This window comes from Syzygium oleosum, unplaced genomic scaffold (assembly GCF_021117445.2).
Source record: "Syzygium oleosum isolate NSW1041296 unplaced genomic scaffold, Sole_v2.1 Sole_v2.03, whole genome shotgun sequence".
In the NCBI taxonomy this organism is placed as follows: Eukaryota; Viridiplantae; Streptophyta; class Magnoliopsida; order Myrtales; family Myrtaceae; genus Syzygium; species Syzygium oleosum.
In genome coordinates, this window is record NW_026607487.1 from 13,352,903 (window position 1) to 13,373,326 (window position 20,424).

General features: G+C 37.4%; 1 protein-coding gene and 1 pseudogene across 2 annotated transcripts in view; one reads left to right on the forward strand and one right to left on the reverse strand.

Moving 5' to 3' along the window:
* LOC115670692 (uncharacterized) overlaps positions 1-20,424 on the forward strand; it is a 53,516-nt gene that overhangs the window by 19,588 nt on the left and 13,504 nt on the right. The gene's annotated exons all lie outside the window — the stretch shown is intronic.
* Positions 6,013-6,938, reverse strand: LOC115670694 (MLP-like protein 328; annotated as a pseudogene).

Here is a 20,424-nt window from a genome sequence, read left to right on the forward strand (position 1 = left end):
AGCGGAGTTTCGCAGTTTCCTCACAAGATCCAGTAAAAACAGTAAGAATTGTTGACCACTTTGTCATAAACAGGAGGGCGAAAACAGCAAGAATTTTTTACTGATTGCATGGTTGACAAATCATGTGGACTGTACCCATTTGAAGGTTAGGAGAGTCTGGTCAAATTGCAGCTTCACTTGAACTTCTATAGTAATTTAGACAAACTCATGCTATTTTAACAATAATTAAACGGTCGAAATGCTTATCTATTATCAGCAAACCTTCAATCAAAGTAGCCAATAATCACAAATAAAGAGACATTATATTCAACAGAGGGAGAGAGACATGAAGATAGATTAGATAGTTTGATGCTGGAGCATTTTTGAGACATCAAGTTCTTCTTGATATTATCGGTACCAAGTCGGCTCTTGTCGATATTGTCATTCCAAGTCAACTCTTCGATCACAATGAACCGAAGGCTGTTCGGTTCCTTCAAAGGCCATTAATTATCCACTTTGGAAATGGTAAAGTCATGGAGACCTTCAATCGGTTATATTTAATTCTCACATATTTTTAAGGTCTAGTTAACGTTGTTCAAGTTTCTAGAGTCCTTATTTATTTATGGTTGTAAATGTTGTTTGTCTTTTCAATGAATCTTTGTCTTTCCAAAGAGTCTTAGTAACTACTCAAGCTTGGAGGGTTGTTCCATGCTCTATATAGACATGCTATGATGAATAACAAAGGCAAAGATATTTTGATAAAAACTAATTGAGCTTTTAGCTTAAGAACAAGGAGGAGTTCTTGTTTTACTCTTATCTCTTGGGTGGATTCCTACGGGTGGCGAGTATTGCTCTTATCTCTTAGGTTAATTACCTACGGGTGGCGAGCGACCTATCCATTTTATTTCTCACTTGTATTGCCTCCTACTTCTCTACGCTTTCTCCGATGTCAAATTGGTATCAGAGCATGGTTCAATGTCTGGTGACGTGGACCAAACATTGAGTCTTCTATAGCTCGAGAAAGAGACCTACGAGATGTGGAGGTGGATGATTTAAGGAGACAAGTGCAGCAATTGCACGAGCGTTTGCAACGCTTCAAACTTCTGGAACGTGATGATTTGCGTCACAATTCAGAAGATGCTCTCTCTGATGAAAAGGATGTTAATCCTTTTGCTGGTGCTCGAAGTCATGCTTCGAGTGAGGAGGGACTTTCTCGACGTCAGTATCAAAGGTTCCATGAAAGTCAGCAAGATTCCTATGTGAAGGTTGAAATTCCTGAATTTGAAGGGAAGATGCAACCGGAAGAATTCATGGATTGGCTACACATGGTAGAAAGAGTCTGTGATTACAAAGACATACCAACTGATCGGAAGGTGAAGCTAGTCGCCATCAAGCTCAAAAAAACATGCGTCTATTTGGTGGGAGCACTTGAAGAAGCAAAGAGCTTGTGAAGGAAAAGGCCGTATCGTAACTTGGGAAAAGATGAGGAAAGAATTGAAGAAGAAGTTCTTACTGACGAACTATTGGCAAGACACCTTCCTTCAGTTTCACAACCTCAAACAAAAGGAGCTGTCCGTGGAAGAATATACAACGGAGTTTGGTCATCTCATGATGATTTGTGATATTTTGAGCCCAAGGAGAAAACTGTTGCCTGCTACCTTGGTGGACTTTGCTCAGAAATCGGTAATGTTGTCCAACTTCAACCTTACTGGACTTATAATGATGTTTGCCAACTTGCTCTAAAGGTGGAATGGCAACTTAAGGAAGCTCATGGTAGTAGCTCTCGATATCAGGACAAGGAGGGCTATTCCAAAGGTGGGAGTATTTCTACTAAAAATAAAACAGCCGCTTCAAAGTCCACTCCTAAGAATGAAGGAGCATCGAGTTCAAAGCGCCCTAACTTTGTTCGGTGTTTCAAGTGCCAAGGGTTTGGACATATTGCTTCTGATTGTCCAAATCGAAAGATTGTCTCTTTAGTAGAAGAAGAGCATGAAGAAGACAATCTTGAAGACTTCCCTAGTTCCAATGAAGGATCAGAAGAGTGAAATGAAGTTATCTATGGAGATCAAGGAGAGTGTCTAATTCTTCGTTGGGTCTTGAATGCTATTCCTAGTGAAGATGGTACGTGGCTTCGCAACAACATTTTTCACACCAGATGTACTTTCTCATGGGAAGGTTTGTGATATTATTATCGATGGAGGAAGCTGCGAGAATGTCGTGGCTACAATAATGGTGGATAAATTGCACCTCAAGATGGAGAAACACCCACAACCTTACAAGCTATCTTGGCTTCGCAAAGGAAATGAGGTGAGGTTTGACAAACGATGCCTTATTCAATTCTCCATTGGAAAAAAAAGATAATGATGAAGTATGGTGAGATGTTGTTCCCATGGATGCTTGTCATTTGCTTCTTGGGGGGCCTTGACAATTCGATAGAAAAACTAAGCATGATGGGTTCAATAACACTTACACCTTTAAAAAGGATGGAGTCAAAATCACCTTGGGTCCTTCCAACACAGAGAGCACTTCTAAACCATCTAATGGAGAAGGAAATAATTTACTCTCAAAATCTGAAGTCGATAAGGCTTTAGAAGATTCCTTGGAGACATATGCTCTTGTGGTGTTAGAAGAAAATGAAGAACATTCTGTTGTTCCTTCTCAAGTTGAACCTCTTCTCCAAGTTTAAGGATGTTGTTTCGGAAGAAATTCCACCCGGTCTTTCGCCTATAAGAGACATTCAGCATTGCATTGATTTTGTTCGGGAGCTGTCATTTCACACAAAGCTGCCTACCAAATGAGTCCTAAGGAGCATGAAGAGCTTCAACGACAAGTAGATGAGCTTTTGGCTAAAGGAATGGTGAGAGAAAGTATGAGTCCATGTGATGTCCCTGCTCTTCTCGTGCCGAAGAAGGATGGGTCTTGGCGTATGTGTATCGATAGTAGAGCGGTGAATAAGATTACCATCAAATACCGCTTTCCCATTCCTCGACTTGATGATCTTCTTGATCAACTCCATGGCGCAACTATCTTTTCCAAGGTTGATCTTCGAAGTGGATATCATCAAATTCGAATGAGAACTGGAGATGAGTGGAAAACTGCCTTCAAAACAAGAGATGGCCTCTATGAATGGATGGTTATACCTTTCGGTCTCTCTACCGCTCCTAGTACATTTATGCGTCTCATGAATCATGTCTTCAAGCCATTTATCAGCAGCTTTGTTGTTGCTTATTTTGATGACATTCTTGTTTATAGTTCTACTCCAGAACAACACTTGGAGCATCTTCGCCAAGTTTTCAAGGTTCTTCGGGAGCAAAAGTTATATGCCAACTTGTAGAAGTGTCACTTCTTTACCGATTACCTTGTCTTTCTAGGCTATATTGTCTCTGAAGATGGCATCAAGATGGATCCTAGCAAGGTGGAAGCAATTATCAGCTGGTCCGTTCCGACATCTATACATGACATTCGGAGTTTCCATGGTTTGGCCTCATTTTATCGTTGTTTTATCAAGCATTTCAGCACCATTATATCTCTTATCACCGAATGCTTGAGAAGGGGGGGGGGGGGGGGGAGTTTCAAGTGGACCAAAGAGGCGCAACAAAGCTTCGAACTCCTTAAAAAGAAGATAACCGAGGCTCCTATTCTTGCACTTCCAGATTTTAATAAAGTCTTTGAAGTTGATTGTGATGCTTCCAATGTGGGGATTGGTGCGGTTCTTAGCCAAGAAAGAAAGCCTATTGCATTCTTTAGTGAAAAGTTGAATAATTCCCGCAAGAATTACTCGACTTATGATACGGAATTTTATGCTATTGTTCGGGCTTTGGATCATTGGCAACATTATCTATTGTTTAAAGAGTTTGTTCTCTATTTGGATCCTAAAGCCTTGAAGTATGTAAATACTCAACATAAGCTCAACAATCGGCATGCCAAGTGGGTAGAGTTTCTGTAAGCTTTCACTTGTCTTATTAAATATAAAGCGGGAACTCTCAATCAAGTGGCGGATGCATTAAGCCGTAGGCATTCCTTGCTATTCACAATGCAAGTGAAGGTCTTAGGCCTTGATATGATCAAGGAGCTTTATGAGGAAGACCCTAACTCTGGAAGATTTGGAAAGATTGTTCGAGAGGTCCAACTCAGCAATTTTTATTGCAAGATGGATTTCTTTTTAGAAATAATTGCTTGTGCAAACCAAGAAGTTCTCTAAGAGAAGGCATTATCAATGAAGCCCATGGTGGAGGCTTAGCCGGTCATTTCGGAAGAGACAAGACACTCTCTCTTGTCAAAGAAAAAAAAATTATTGGCCTCAAATGGAGAAAGATGTTACGAGACACATGGAGTGGTGCCAAACTTGTCACATTGCCAAAAGTCATTCTCAAAATACTGGCTTGTATACTCCATTATCGGTACCAACAGCCCCTTGGGAAGATGTGAGCCTAGATTTTGTGGTTGGTTTTACCTCGGACACAAAGGGGTAAAGGCTCAATCATGGTGGTCGTTGCTCGGTTCTAAAAATGGCGCGTTTTGTACCATGTAACAAGACTTTGGATGCTACTCATGTGGCAAATCTTTACTTTCAAGAGATCGTGAAGCTACATGGTATTTTGAAGATGATAACTTTTGATCGGGACTCAAAATTTGTTAGTCATTTTTGGCGAATGCTTTTGAAGAAGTTAGGCACCACACTTCAATTTAGCTCTTCTCATCATCCCAAACCGATGGGCAAACTAAAGTTGTTAATTGCAGTTTGAGAAATCTTTTAAGGAGCTTAATTGGAAGTAACCTACGTCAATGGGACCTAACTTTGGCTCAAGCTGAATTTGCTGACAACCGGTCTTCAAGCCAAACAACTGAGAAGAGTCCTTTTGAGATTGTGTATGGCAAAAATCCTATTAGTTTGATGGACTTAGCTCTACTTTCCATCTCTCAACATTTTAGCTGGGATGCCAAGGAACATGCCAACTATCTATAGAAACTTCATGAGCAAATTCGGGAAAGGATAATAAAGCACAATGCGAAGTATCAATCGAGAGCAAACAAGCATCGAAAGCCTGCAACATTTAAAGAAGGAGATTTGGTCTGGCTACATCTTACAAAGGAAAGATTTCCTCGGGGTCGACATGGGAAGCTGAAGCCTAGGGTTGATGGTCCTTTCAGGGTGTTGCAAAGGATTGGCGACAACGCCTATAAAATTGAACTTCCTAGTGAGTATGCTGTTTCTGCAACGTTCAATGTTGCGGATCTTTCTCCCTACCATGATGATGAAGACTAAGAAAACTTAGGGACATCGAGTTTACGCGCAGCAGAAGTGTCTGATGCCGGAGCATTTTTGAGACATCGAGTTCTTGTCGATATTTTTTATACCAAGTCGACTCTTGTCGATATTATCGGTACCAAGTTGGCTCTTGTCGATATTGTCATTCCAAGTCAACTGTTCGATCACAACGAACCGAAAGCTATTCGGTTCCTTCAAAGGCCATTAATTATCCACTTTGAAAATGGTAAAGTCATGAAGACCTTCAATCAGTTACATTTAATTCTCGTATATTTTCAAGGTCTAGTTAACGTCGTTCAAGTTTCTAGAGTCCTTATTTATTTATGGTTGTAAATGTTATTTGTCTTTTCTATGAGTCTTTTGTCTTTTCAAAGAGTCTTAGTACTTACTCAAGCTTGGAGGGTTGTTCCCTGCTCTATATAGACGTGCTATGATGAATAACAAAGGCATAGATATTTTGATAAAAACTAATTGAGCTTTTAGCTTGAGAATAAGAAGGAGTTCTTGTTTTACTCTTATCCCTTGGGTGGATTCCTACGGGTGGCGAGTATTGCTCTTATCTCCTAGGTTAATTACCTACGAGTGGCGAGCGACCTATCCATTTTAGTTCTCACTTGTGTTGCCTCTTACTTCTCCAGGCTTTCTCCGACATCACAGTTTAGCACTAATTTGAGCTGATCACTCCCCAGTTATTTATGCTTATTTATCTAGCTATTTAATGCACAAGTAGACGTTATAATTCGTTTTCCTCTTTTCTTGTAGTCTTAGGCCTTGACAAGGTGAGCATCGATGTCTTTAGTCATATTAGCCATGAGATCGAGATAGTTGACCGGGTGTGGCATGCTCTCGTTCAACTTCTCGTACACGATGATGATCTTGGCGACGGCTGGTCCTCCGTCCCTATGGACTGCCTGTCATCTGCCCTTCCAGCTCTTGTAATAGTTGAACACCTCGCCTTCAATGCCGATGTGGGTTACGGTCTTATTCTCATCGTCAAACTCTATCTTCTCCTTGAATGTCTCCTTTCTGCCTTCTGCACAAATTTCACACCCCCACAACAAAAATGGAGGGAAAGAAATGATTCTTCTTTCATCGAAATGAATTAATCATTGAGCCAATCAAAGAGAGTTTGGATATCTTTCTGTGTCGCTTCTCGTGTTTCATGACCACTTTAATTGGTGGTGGACTAAGTATGTGAAATGTAAATATTCTCGAGTGCTAGCTACATAACCTGCGGAGGTCAAATTCAGCTCTATTTTCATGCATTTCGATGCGATGGAATGGAATGAATGTAGCGAGAATAAAACGAAACATGTGCTTGTTAATTTGCAATTGATTCAGTGCGTAGTTAATCAGACCAAACTAAAATGAGATCTCTCGAGCACAAAAGAGGGTATTTATGTGCGATTGTGTGTACCCGCACACGTATTTTTTCCCTGTTTTTCCTAAGACTTGGTGTTTACCGACAGAGTAAGTCCAGTTCCTGATGGAGCCCGAAGAGACCAAGTCACCTTCATGAATCTCCCCAGCATGCACATCAGAGCAAGCATCGGGAAGGTGGTGTGGGGTGTTCCTGAAGAAGCTGTAGAACCGATCGGCCGATGACTTGAGATCCACCTCCACCTCCACCTTCCCTCTCACTGCCATTGTCTTCTTTTCCGAGAGAACAAATACAAGATATGTTAGTTTCTAAAGGGTGTTTGATGGTACTTGGTGAATGATGATAGCTAGTTTGTGCCCTCTTTATATAGAAAAAGGAAATGACTTCATCCTTACGCCACAAAATGTTAATAATTCCCCAACGCCAACTTCGCATAATTGGTTGAATTATGATCCGAATCGGTGACATGACAGAATCTATAAAAATTATTCAATAGGCTCCGGAAGGAACTCCAGGGGGGTTCCTATGAGAATTTAGAAACCCGACGGTCCTGCTCCATTGACGAAGTCAGCAACTTTAGGGGTCCATTTTGGTTTACTTTAAGAAAAATGGCTACTTCAGTGGTGTTTTTGAGATGTATAAAGGGGCTGGAGTTGTGTATAGTTACTTCGTGAATCGCGTGTTTTGGAGTTGCTTCATTGAGATGCATTCATTCTCCTGGTGGGGGAGATGAACAACAAAAGCAAGTAGCTTGTTTGCGTATTTTTATTTCACAATCTACTAATCACCACGTGAGCAGATGAGATTTGATATTTGTTGAGCACAATTTTTTTGTTTGATGTATTTAGGGAAGTTAATTATTTGCCCTCTTTATTCTCGTTAGAAATATCGGTATGTGTTTTGACCAACGTCCTATTATCAGCCGGTGGCTCGGCCTAGAAATATATCCTGAAACCAATATGCATACCCAGAAACCCTTAATCGAGTTTACAGCGATTGAGCATTAAATTATTATCCTCCAATAATCCACAAAATTAATCCGCAAACCATATCCTAAATCGTTCCATGAACCAAAATAGATAACTTTTGGCAACTCAGTTCCCCAGTTAGAATACCTTTAGTAAAGCATTTACCAAATTATTTCAAAATTTATTTCATAAACCAGAATTGTAAAGAAATACATATAATCTTTATAATACCTTTCATAACACGTTTCTCGAACATTCATAAATAATCAAAGAGTAGTAAATGCCCGATCTAGATATTATGCAACAAAAATGCCATTTCATAACTCATATTATATTTATCCATATCACTTTCGAAACATTAATTTACAAACTCCAAGAAGAGAGAAGCATCACTCATCGAGGAAAGCCTAAAATCAAACAATAAAAATTACTGGAGCCAAAGAAAGCACAATCCTATCGAATAAGTGATAAACAACATCAAAATTAGGTGAAATGCTATCTCAACTATATCTCGATTAAACTAAGCTTAATTGCTACAAACTGACTCCTAAGCATCAACAGAACACTCGTTCAAAATAGGTATTCAAAGTTGTCCGCTAAAGTTCAAGCGCAGATCTCTAAAAATTTGCTTCATCTGAACTGTAACTCCCAATTGATTTCTATTAAGTCTATGGCTTTGCAACACTCCAAACTATCATTTCTATATAATTTCACTTTCAACAACTCCTAAACCGGCCGATACTTACTCCGATTAGATGAACAAAGGGTTCAAATCCTTACCGGGTAATGCGAAAGGAAGTTAATCCGACTTAGCGAGGTCTCCAAGGCATGTACTCTTTCCCATTTTTTTTCCTTTCTTCTTCTTTCCCTTTCTTTCTTTTATTTTCTTCTTTTCTTCTCTTCTCTGTGCACCTTTTTCCTTTTCAATTCTACGCGCGCCCTTTTAAAGCTAAGCGTCCACTTTTCTCTTATTTTTGGCCCACCCTTTATAATCCAGTTAAATATTACATATGTATTAATAGACCAAAATGCAAAACAAGTTGCAAGTTACTTAAGGAAATGTCCTTGAGAATGTTCATAGAAATATAATTGTGGAAATAAAATGTGGAAATAGAATAGTTCTAGCCTCTGTATGACAACTTTAGTGCTGTAGTACGTTCAAAGGATTCCTTGAGAGATCTAATGGATATTATGCTTTTTTGACGATCTCAGTTCTAATATTGAGTCCTACTTTGTTGCTTGCTGCATTTGATTTACGATAGAAAGAGAAGTCCTCTATCAGTGTCCTTAGTGTCGAAGGATAAAGTCCGTTTGACCTAGGCATTTTGCTCAATTGCTAGCATATATGTGTGGCTTAATTTGGAATTTTGACATTTGATCTTCTATAGAAGAATGAAGGAGGAGCACAGGGAATTATTAACAAGGGGTCTTATGATTTCTCATTTGTGTCGCAGCTAATCTAAGCTTACGGGGAATGATGTGCGTTGACACATGATAACAATGTTGTATCTTCAACTAAACCTAAACTCATTCATTATCAGAATTTGTTTCATATGTTGTAATACTGCTAGCGACTTATATTTATTTCACAATACATAATGGTGTTTCCTTGATGATTCCGGTACCTCTAGATAGCGTTGTTGATCACTATAGGATGAATTGGAACCTTTTGACAGGGCCTAAAGCTTGTAAAAACTCCTATATCATAACATGATATCTCAGTGGTCTCTTGACACAGTGAGTTAATTCTGTTGAGATACACATATGAGTTGTGTTAGAGAAGTCCCACATCGGATAATTGATGTGATGTTGAGCAGTTAATATATTCTAGTTGATCCATAACTCATTGGCTTAAGCTTTTGAGTTAAGGTAGGTCCAACTGGATATGATCACGGGTTCGGACTTGAGCTCCCTCTTGGTGATCTCCCCAGGTGAAGGTATCGAGCTTCTGCTGCGCACTCCCAACAATTGGTATCAGAGCTAGGCTTGGCTGAGTTGAAGCGAATTGATGGCGATAGAAGAAGGAAAAGGGAAAATCGATAGATTTGATGGGAATAATTTTGGTTTTTGGAAGATGCAGATTGAGGATCATTTATATCAGATGAAACTGCAATTGCCCCTGTCTGGGGAGAAGCCAAAGACAATAAAGCAAGCTGATTGAGGATTACTGGATAGACGAGTTTTGAGTGTTATTCAGCTAACATTGGCTCGTAACGTCACGTTTAACATCGTGAATGAGAAGACCACTGCGGGTTTGATGAAAGCCCTATCGAACATGTACGAGAAGCCCTCTGCGATTAACAAAGTCTATTTGATGCGACGTCTGTTTAATTTGAAGATGAGCAAAGGTGCATCAGTTGCTGATCATATTAATGAATTCAATATGATCGTTAGTCAATTGAGTTCAGTTGATATTGACTTTGAAGATGAGCTACGTGATTTGATTATATTATCATCATTGCCTGATAGTTGGAATACTCTTACTGCTGTTAGCAATTCCTTTGGGTCGACAAGTTTGACGTTTGATGGTGTTCGAGATTTAATTACGAGTGAGGACATCCGTAGAAAAGAATCTGGCGAATATGTATCTACTGCTTTAGTAGGTGAAAATAGAGGAAGAACTGGTACACGTGTTAGCAGGAGCAGTATGAACTTGAAGAGACGAAGTCAGTCTAAGACTGGTGGTGTTGTTTGTTGGAGTTGTGGCAAGAAGGGGCATCTTAGAAGGGATTGCTTTAAGCTGAAAAACGACAAAGGTAAGGGAATTAGAGTTGATCCTGCGGATGATGTTGCAGCTATAGCTTATGGTAATTCGGATGATGCTGATTTTGTCTTGTCTGTCATTAATTATTCGTCGTTTGACGAATGGATTATGGATTCTGGTTGTTCTTTTCACACTACACTAAACAGGAACTAGTTTACTACTTATCAGTGCACGGATAATAGTAAAGTACAGTTGGGGAACAATTTTGAATGCAATGTTATAGGTGTTGGTGATGTTAGAATCAGAATGCATGATGATATTGTGTAGACATTGACTGGAGTGAGGTATGTTCTAGAGTTAAAGAAAAATCTAATTTCCTTGAGTGCCCTGGATTGAGTTGTGTTGAGAAAAATCTCTAATTAGTTTTGAAGAATGACAAAACAATCTTTTACTGATCAGAATTACACTTAAATTATTTGATGCAGGTAAATGCTGAGTCATCAGACTTAGTCGATGAAAAGACTTTGTTATCAGACTCAAAATTACTCGTTAGATTCAATAAGTGTTATTTTTGGTAAGTTTATGCAGGACAATCAAATTTATATTTCAAGATATTCTAAATAGAAATCACAAGATCGTTCATTAAACACGAAAAACTACACTTATGGAAATCTTGATTTGATTATATGGGCGATCAAATCACCTGGAGATAATGGTTCTTCTTCTAACGGCTATGCATTTTCCTTTGGAAAGTTTCTCCAATGGGTTGATTTGGGGATCAATTCTCTGAAGACTGTCCAACGGATAGATTGGACATAGAGGAGTATAAAAGGAGTGCAAATGTCGTACAAGAAGAACAACTAGAATCGAGAATTCTAAAGTCTGAATAGAGCTTCGATCTTACACACTTGTGATTAGTGTATTTCACATTGTAACTTCAGAAAGAAAATTACTTGAGTGAAGAGTATACGTGATAGTGTAATCTATCATCTGAGAAGCACTGCTCTTGTAATCTTTTGGTGATTCAATAGTGAAACACAGCCAACAGGCTGCCAGTATGGAGAGTGGACGTAGGCTTAATAAAGCCGAACCACTATAAAAATCTGTGTGCAGTATTCTCTATCCCTAAACTTTCATTTATTATTGCTGATATTATACTGCATACATATCTATCAAACGAGTTCGTCAAAACATCATCTTAGTCATTAGACGCAATCATCTGACGACAACTTACAAATAAATTGGTCATATGCATCCATTTGATATTGTTCATATGAGTTGTTATCCTCGTCTATATTCATTCCGCATGTTTAAATCATTTAATTTGATAAAATCACCTCTTCACCCCCCTCTAGGTGATAAAACTAGCCGTAACATTTGGTATCAGAGCCTAGTGCTCATTTTTCCTTGAAGTGTTATTTTACTTCTGAGCTAATGATTCTTGATGGCTAGTAATGCAGAGTCAGGTCACAACAATAGACCGCCTTATTTCAATGGAACTGAATACAGTGTCTGGGAAAACAAGATGAAGACATTCATCTTGGGAAAAGATAAGGATATATGGGACATCGTTGAACATGGAATCATTCCAAACATTTCAACCGAAACAAAATCCCTAGAAACTTCCAAATGGCAAAATGAGACATCTTCTATCGAAGGAATTAGAGAGCAAATTAGACCTCCAGCTCTAACTCTCTCGGCCAAAGAAATTTCCAAAAGGATCCATCTGGATGCAAAGATCAGAACGGCCATATACAATGGTCTAGCAAGTGTTGAAAATAAACGAATTGCAAATCTCAAAACTGCAAAAGAAATTTGGGATTGTCTCAAGCTTGTTCATGAAGGAACAGAGAGAGTCAAGGAGACAAATCTCAACATTCTCCTTGGGCAGTACGAGTCCTTCACTCAGAAACCAAATGAAACAATTTCCGAGATGCAGAGTAGATTCACTGAGATCGTAAATGGGCTTGAATTCCAAAACAATCCCATCTCAGAACCTATGAAGGTGAACAAGTTGATGAGAGCTCTTTCAAAAGAGTAGAACAATATCAAAGTTTCTATTCGAGAAACTCAGGGGATCAAATCACTCACGGTGGATGAACTTATCAGAACTCTTCAATCCTATGAAATTGAGAAGTTCTTAGAAACTGAAGAACCCAAAGGTAAAAAAATCCATAGCTTTAAAAACTAACATTGATTCTGATGACACAGATTCAGATGAAGATGAGGATGAAAATGAAGAGTTGGCTCTAATGGTCAAGAAACTAAGGAAGATGGCAAAGAAGGTGAAGATGAATAAGTCAAAGAAGCAATTCAAGAATTCTAAGCCATCAAAAGCCAAGAAGCTAAACTTTCAGAAGAAATCAAGTGGCGAAGATAAAGAAAACAAGGATGTGATATGTTTCCACTGTAAAAAGAATGGACACATAAAGCCAAAATGTCATCTTCTAAAAAAGAACAAAGGAAAGTATGAACGATATAAGAAGGCTTTCAAAGTTGAAACGTCGAGTGATTCAGATGATGATGAGAGTGAACAAGAGTATGCCAATATCTGCTTGATAGCAAATTCAGACTCAGAATCAAGTTCTGATGAAGAAGACGAAGTAAGTAATTCCAAAATTCCCGAAACAGTTGCTAATTATATTGATGAATTAGTTTCTGTTAACAAAACTGCTTTCAAAAAAATTTCTGTATTGAAGAAGGAGGTTGCGTCTTTAAAAGGTGCGACTCAAAACAAGGAAAATGTTGAGTCAATTGCATATGAAAATGAATGTTTAAAAAAGGAAAACAATATTTTAAAACAGCAAGATATCTCACAAAACGATAAGATTGATTTTTTGTAGAAAGAATTTAATCTTATCAAGGAGAATAAAAAATTCCTTGAAAAGAATAATGATTTATTGAAAAAGGAAATTTCTGATTTGAAAAATATTTCTAAGGAAAATTTTGATTGTATCTCTAATGAAAAAGAACTTTTGAAAAATGAAATTTCTAATATAACTAAGAAATTCTCAATGGATTCGAAAAATCTTCAGTATATTTTGTCAATTCAAGTTCCCTATTATAATAAATCAGGTTTGGGTTTTGAGAAAAATACTGAATTGAAAAATACTTTTCCCAATGTCAAAGAAAGACTAAAGAAAAGACCCTCCAGATTTGCATATCAAAATCACTTCCAAAAGCAATTTGTAAAATTCAATGGTCAAACATCCCTTAAATGCTCAAATTGCGGTGATACAAATCATTTCAAGAATGAATGTCCTAAAGTTTGAAGACCTATTCAGAGAGACATTCTGAGAATGATTGATCCTAACCAAAACGGACCCAAGACAATTTGGGTGCCAAAGAAAAAGTGAGTTACTTATCTTTTGCAGGTACCAAAGAAAAGAAAGAACAAGCGGTACCTTGACAATAGTTGCTTGAGACACATGACCGGAGATCCTCTGAAATTCATCCAGTTAGAAAAAATTAAAGGAGGAAGTGTATCTTTTGGAGGCAATAACAAAGGAAGAATTATTGGCAATGGAACTGTCAGAATCGAAAATCTCATCATCAATAAAGTTTCACTAGTTGAAGGTTTGAACTTCAATTTAATTAGCATTAGTCAATTATGTGATATTGGTTACAGAATCACTTTTCAAGAAAACAAATATTCTGATATAAGTAAAGACAACAAGCAATCATTTACGGGTCGAAGATATGGAAACATTTACCTACTAGACACGAAGTCTAATGACTTGCAATATCTCATTTCCATAAAAGAAGAATCTGATCAGTGGCACAGGAAGTTCGGACACATAAGTGTCAAGTTGATTTCCAAAATAGCTTCAAAGAAACTCGTCAAGGGACTGCCAAAACGAAAATTCAAGAGCACTGAGTTATGTTCAGCTTGTTTTACAAGTAAACAGGTAAGAAGTTCATTTAAATCAATAAACTATGTCAGCACTAACCGAACTTTGCAGTTGCTTCATATGGATATTTTCGGACCTACTAAAACTCTAAGTCTTGGAGTTTGATGAAAAGTTAGATGAAGGAATTTTTCTTGGATACTCAACTACAAGCAAAGCTTACAGAGTATACAACAAAACTACTCAAACAGTGGAAGAATCAACAAATGTCAAGTTTGAAGATTCAGTTCTGACTCAACAAGATGACTCTGACACTGAAAATCCAGTATCTGAAGAATCTCACAAAGCATCTGATGAATTGATGGTAAGTGAAAATGATCAGAATCAAAGATCTGATGAAGCTCAGGAATCATCAAATCAACAAGACAATGAAGAATCATCAAATCTCAATGATGAAAACGATGAAAGATTCAACAAAAACTAGAAGTAAAAATCCAGTCATCCCAAAGATCTCATCATTGAAAATTTAGATGAAGGAATCAAAATCAGAGTAAAGGCAAAAGAAGTCATAAATACACTGTCTCTCATTTCTGAAGTCGAATCAAAGAATGTCGAAGAAGCCTTGAAAGATGAAAGTTGGATTGAAGTCATGCAAGAGGAACTGTTACAATTTCAGATCAATCAAGTATGGGAACTCGTTCCTAGACCCAAGAACCACTTAGTTATTGGAACAAAATGGGTATTTCGAAATAAATTGGATGATTAGGGAAAAGTCGTCAGAAACAAAGCAAGACTTGCGGCCAAAGAATATTCACAAGAGGAAGGAATAAATTATGATGAAACGTATACTCCGGTGGCCAGCTTAGAAGCAATAAGAATTTTACTGGCTTATGCTTGTTTCTGTGATTTTAAACTGTTTCAGATGGACGTCAAAAGCGCATTCTTAAATGGCTATATCAAAGAGGAAGTATATGTAGAACAACCTCCTGGTTTTGAAAATCCTCACAAGCCTGATCAGGTCTATACTCTTAAGAAAGCATTATATGGTCTCAAACAAGCACCACGTACTTGGTACGAAAGATTGAGCAGCTTTCTGGAACAAAATGAATTCACAAAAGGTAATGTAGACACTACCCTATTCATCAAAAGAGAAGGTAAAGATATTTTAATTGTTCAAATCTATATAGATGATATTATTTTTGGGTCTACAGATGAAAAATTGTGTAAGAATTTTTCTAAAATGATGTAAAGTGAATTCGAAATGAGCATGATGGGTGAGTTAACTTTCTTCCTTGGCTTACAGGCTAAACAAACAAAAAATGGTACCTTTCTTTGTCAAGAAAAACATGCCAAGGAAATTGCGAAAGAGTTTGGTATGGTAAATTGTAAAAAGACAGAAACTCCAATGTCATATTCCATTAAACTAGACAATGATGAAAAAAGAAAATCAGTAGATAAAAAATTATATAGAAGTATGATTGGTTCGCTTTTATATTTAACTGCTTCAAGACCAAATATTCTGTTCAGTGTTTGTTTATGTGCAAGATTTCAGTCAGAACCAAAGGAATCTCATCTTACTGCAGTCAAACGAATTATCAAATATGTTGGCACCAATCCTATACTTGGTTTGTGGTATCCAAAGGGATCAAATTTTACTCTCAGTGGATATTTTGATGCTGATTATGCTGGTTGCAAGATAGACAGGAAGAGTACTTCTAGAACGTGTCAATTGCTAGGATACATTCTTGTTTCATGGTATTCAAAGAAACAACAAATTGTAGCTCTTTCTACAGCAGAAGTAGAATACGTCTTACTTGGGAGTTGCTGTGCTCAAATCCTTTGGATGAAGCAACAATTAAGAGACTTCAACGTCAAAAACTCAACTGTGGAGATCAAATGTGACAATACCAGCGCCATTAATCTGACCAAGAATCCTATTATGCATTCAAGAGCTAAGCATATTGATAGTAAGCATCATTTTATCTGTGATTATGTTTTAAAAGGAGATATTAATGTTCAATTCATAGATACTAAACATCAATTAGCTGACACTTTTACAAAACCCCTATATAAGAAAAGTTTCGAGTTTATTAGAGACAAACTAAACATTATTAACTTCCTTACCAAAAAAAAACCAAACATTATTAACCCGCTGTATTGAGCTGTGCAGTATAAATTCACATTGCATCTAATGACTTATTTGAATCAAGTACATATTTGAAGCGTTTGGTTTGGGCGCGCAACTCATCTTATAAAAGGCATGTATCTCTCATATATTTCTTTAATGATATGATTGTTTGAAATAAGTTGTCTTGAATGATACCGTTTGGGAATTAAAATCCCAAAATTTTCGGAATATAATTTCTGAAATTTCCCTTTTTGACAATTTCCAAAAAGGATTTTGTAAGAACTGATATATTGCACTTCTCGATTTAAACCCTTTTTCTCTCTCGCTATCACTCTCTCTGAACACACGATTTCCTTTCTGAAATCCTAAAAATCCCATCTTTCTCTTCCAAAACCTAAAATTTCTTCAATGGTGCCTAAATCGACCTCTGAATCAAAGAAAGGAACCAAGGGCTCCAGAAGATCAAAACGTCTCGCGGGTATGCTCACCAGGACAAAACAAGATGGAGAACCTGAAAAGATCGATATCTCTGACATGAGTTCTGATAAGGAGTCGTCTGAAGGTAATAAATCTCAAAGAATCTTTGTCCATGAATGTGATCATTTTGAGCAAGGCCGTTGACAAAAACCTTCAAACTACTTCGAGAAAATCGAAGTGATCATAGCACTGTCAATGCGGTATGCAAGACACTAGGGTTTCTGTCTGAACAAGAAGTTGTGGATGAATATGAAAAGGGTATGAAGATTGGAAAAACACTAACTGCTAAAAAAGGTACTGTACTTAAAGAGACATCTAATGTTAAGAAAACCCCTACAACAGAGAAGAAAAGGATTTCTAGAAAAGGAAAAGAGAAAATAGAGGAACAGTCGAATGTTGGTGGAGATGCATCTGTTGGTGAGGAAGAACTTCTGATTGTAGAGAAAAGTAAGAATATTGACTCTCAAAAGGAGGATAATGATGAGAAATTACACACTGAGTTTGTGCCTATTTCTGGAATACCCCCCGATGACAAGAAAAGCGACAATTCGTTCAAAAATAAAACTCATCAGATTGCTTTCAACTCTCTCTTAGCCAGAGGAATCATGAATAGCAGAGTAGTAGACTTCAACTTCTTTGAAAACTTCAATATCAAGATTCAGAATCTAATTAAAAATATTGATTTTAAGAGAATGTGTTCTCTCTCCCACAAGGTTTACCCTGAACTCACTGCTTACTTTTATTCCAATTTATCTTTCAATTCTCCTACTGAGATTGAATTCTCTATTTTTTACCATGATTATAAGTTAACAGACATTGATCTCTCTGCCATTATAGGAGTAAAACATACTGAATTTTCTTTTATTCCTACCACTTCTGATTCGGCATACCGATCTTTGTTTGGTAACTCATCTTTCGTCAGAGGTTCCGTATCTCATGTATCCCGCATTCTTTTTCCTCTCAACTCCACTGTCTTGCACAAAATCATTATAAACTATCTCAGACCCAAAGGATCTTCCAAAGCCGATGTCTCTAGATATGAGACAAAGCTGATTTTGGCAATTCAAAACACCTTTCCTATTTCTTTGTCCCATCTGATCCTTCTACAAATGTACAGATTTGTCAAGAAGAGCAAAGGTCAACTTCCTTATGGAGCTCTGATCACTGCCATTTTTGAGTTCTTAAAAATTCAAAATCCTGATAAACTCTTCAAACTATGACTGTAGGGGAACTTATGATGATTAGGATGTGATATAGGTTTGATGGAGAAATTTAGAAGGATGAGAAGGGTAAAATTATTCCAGTCGAGTTGATGAATGAACAGAATAAGGGCTCTGTTAATATCCTTCATGAATCTGATGAGGAGGAGTCGATTGAACCTCTAGTGAGAAAGAGAAAAGTGAGGCAGACTGCATCAAGATCATAAAGACTAGCCAAAAGAAGACAATCAATGGCCAGTGATTCTGACGAAATGGAGATATCATATGAACAATCTCAAGCTGATGATAGAAGCCTTGAGGAAACAAGGTTTGTGCAATGGCTACGTCATCAAGAAGCCAAGCATAAAGATCATGCAGACAAGCATGCTGCCACTCAGCTCGAACTTCAACGACTAAGAGATGAGGATGAAAGCTTGATGCAATCCTTTAGTGGCCTCATCAACAAAATAGTGATGGAGAATCAGCAAGAACACATGGCTACTGCAAAGAAAGAACCTGAGGAAGGACCCTCTAGGAGACAGGAGGAGCTTGAGCATGAATATGTCATAGAGGCTGAAAGACAGAATGAGTATGCGCAAGATAATGCTCAAGATGTTGAGGAAAATAGCTTTGATCTGGCTGACGTTCAAGAGGAGCAACATCAGAATGCACAAGAGGCAAACACTTCAGAAGCAACATCTGCAGACTTCCCTCTTGAAGAAGATGAACATGAAAATGTTCCATCTGAAGCTCAATAGAAAGGAAAAGAGAAGGAAGCAGAATTTATTGACATTCAGACCACAAACACTCCCTCTGGATATAACATCTCCTCATCTATGTCAGATCATGCAGCTATTACAGATCTAAGATGGAGGCAAGCTGCTGTTCAGAATGAAGTCAGGGAACTCTGAAATGAACTTAAAGAAGGAATTCAGGAGATCAAGGACTTGATGGAAGCAAGAATCAACAACATGAAGATACAAGTAAGAATTGATGTACAAATTGTAGCACTTCACACTACAACTATTAAAGGACAGATTCATCAGCTCTTCTCACATATTGACCATCGATTGAACTAGCTTTCTAGCTTCAGTCTTGTCCAAGTGCCTTTCCCACCTGCACCTTTTGGACCTTCTTCATTTGACCCTTCAAGACCCTCAGCTCCTCCAGCAAATCAGCTAAACTGATCACATATCTTCTCAACTTTTAGTTTCTGAGCTATTTGTTTTAGCGTTCAATATTTTTTTTTGTTATGTTGATGTGAACTTTGGACATTGACTTATGATTCAACACTGGTTGTTAGATTCTTATGCTGAACTCTTATTGAATTTTTATTGTTTATGCTATTGCCACTTATCCTTTCTGCTGATGTCAAAAAGGGAAAGAAGTATTATACAGAATATGAATGAGAATATTTGGCGTGAGCGGCAAGAAGAACTATTATGCTGGTATCAGAAATTAACACTGTTTTATAAGCTTTGAATATTATAACCTCTGAATAGACTATTTTGTTCACATAAATATTTCTAAAATATATGGATAGTTTTGTTATCGTAAAAAAGGGGGAGAATATTGAGAAAAATCCCTAATTAGTTTTGAAGAATGATAAAATAATCTTTTACTGACCAGAATTACACTTAAATTATTTGATGTAGGTAAATACTGAGTCATCAGACTTAGTTGATGCAAGGACTTTATCATCAGACTCAAAATTACTCGTCAGATTTAATAAGTGTTATTTTTGGCAAGTTTATACAGGACAATCAAATTTATATTTCAAGATATTCTAAATGGCAATCACAAGATCGTTCCTTAAACACGAAAAACTGCACTTGTGGAAACCTTGATTTGATTGTATGAGCGATCAAATCACCTGGAGATAATGATTATTCTTCTAACGGCTATGCATTTTCCTTTGGAAAGTTTCTCCAACGGGTTGATTTGGGGATCAATCCTCTGAAGACTATCCAACAGATAGATTGGATGTAAATGAGTATAAAAGGAGTGCAAATGTCGTACAAGAAGAACAACCGAAATCGAGAATTCCAAAATCTGAATAGAGCTTCGATCTTACACACTTGTGATTACTGTATTCCATATTGTGACTTCAGAAAGAAAATTACTTGAGTGAAGAGTGTACGTGATAGTGTAATCTATCATCTGAGAAGCACTGCTCTTGTAATCTTTTGGTGATTCAATAGTGAAACACAGCCAACATGCTGCCAGTGTGGAGAGTGGACGTAGGCTTAATAAAGCTGAACCACTATAAAGATCTGTGTGCAGTATTCTTTATCCCTAAACTTTCATTTATTATTGCTGACATTATACTGCATACATATCTATCAAATGAGTTCGTTAAAACATCATCTTAGTCATCAGACGCAATCATCTGACGACAACTTACAAACAAGTTTGTCATATGCATCCATCTGATATTGTTCATATGTGTTGTTAACCTTGTCTATATTCAT